The following is a 1,596-nucleotide window of genomic DNA, read 5'->3' as shown; positions in this document are numbered from 1 at the left end:
ACTTAGGCTTAACGTCCCGTCTACAGCGAGGTCATTAACGACGGTGCTCAATCTTGGATTGTGGAAGAGTGTGTAATTAGAGCAGTCGTGCCATTTCAAAGGATGTGGCACTTTGTTTATCGGGAGATCTTGAATTGCACTCGGAGACTGTTCGAGAGTCCACATCCCCAACTTCCCGAACCTGGATGCACTAAAGTTCTAAAATCGACCCAGGTGCAAATGGTCAAAAAAGGGGTCTAAATCAAGTCCCCTGACAGTGCTATATCCAATGGTTAGTTAGGCCTGTGGAGCACAAGTACAGGGGGGCGGGGGGGGGGGGGGGCGGGGGAGGGGGTGGACGGAAATGTGGAAACAACAAAGGCACAACACGTTAGCATGTCTAATACGTTGTAGAAATGGCGTTGGCATTCAGAACAGCTTCCAATAGGCTCAGAATGGATAGACACAGGTCCTGCGTGGTTTTCAAGGAAATCTTATAACATTCATCCTGAAAAATACTGGCAAGTTCAGGTAACGATTGTGAAGGTGAACAGCGACACGCACCCTTCTCTCCAAAGCAGACGAATATTGAGATCTGGTGACTGGTGCCCAGGAGAGATGTGACAATAAGCCTCATGCTCACAACCAGCCCTGGATAATGCGAGCTGTGTGAACAGGGTTCCTGTCATCTTGGAACACAGAATCGTCATTGAGTGACGAACATTGTACCATGGAATGGAACTGATAGGCTGAAATAGTCATATAAACTTGGCAGTAGTGCGACCTTGCAGTAGCATGGGGCCACGGAATACCACGATATGGCTGCCCAAATCATCACGAACTACCGCCATGTCTCACTCTTGGGACGTAAATTCGGCCAGAAATTGGAAACAGTGTGGGACAAGACTCATCTGACTAAATGACTCTACCATTGTTCTATAGTCCAGGATTTGTGGGTTCGACACCAATGAGCACCCTTCATGTTGTTTTGGTTCTAACAGGGTTCGCGAGTGCTACATTCAGTTCTGCATGTGTCGTCCTCTTATTCAAGCGTCTTCAATGGCCGCCCGCACAATTTCGTCCGAGTTGTGACTTAGGGGATGATGTTTATCCGCTTGCCCTGCATGCGGTATAAATCTTGTATACGGCGCCTCTTGAAACACCAAACACTTCCGCTATCCCGGTTAAGGAAGCAGGCACCATGGGAGCACCAACAATTTGCCCTCGTTCGAAGTCACTTATTTCCTACATAGCGCACTCACGACTACATAGAACACTGTTCTGCCGCGACTGACACTTGCTGATGTACTGAGGATTGGTTCAAATGGTTCTGAGCACTATGCGACTTAACTTCTGAGGTCATCAGTCGCCTAGAACTTAGAACTAATTAAACCTAACTAACCTAAGGACATCACACACATCCATCCCCGAGGCAGGATTCGAACCTGCGACCGTAGTGGTCGCTCGGCTCCAGACTGTAGCGCCTAGAATCGCACAGCCACTCCGGCCGGCCTGTATTGAGGACATCAAACAAGTGCCGTTAGGGTCAAATACAACAGCGCAACCTGCGGGCCTAACTGTTATCTGTACTTATGTTGAAGCATACAGTTCTCGCGG

This window comes from Schistocerca americana, chromosome 8, assembly GCF_021461395.2.
Source record: "Schistocerca americana isolate TAMUIC-IGC-003095 chromosome 8, iqSchAmer2.1, whole genome shotgun sequence".
In the NCBI taxonomy this organism is placed as follows: Eukaryota; Metazoa; Arthropoda; class Insecta; order Orthoptera; family Acrididae; genus Schistocerca; species Schistocerca americana.
The sequence above is the reverse complement of the archived record's forward strand: the minus strand, read 5'-3'. Positions refer to the sequence as shown.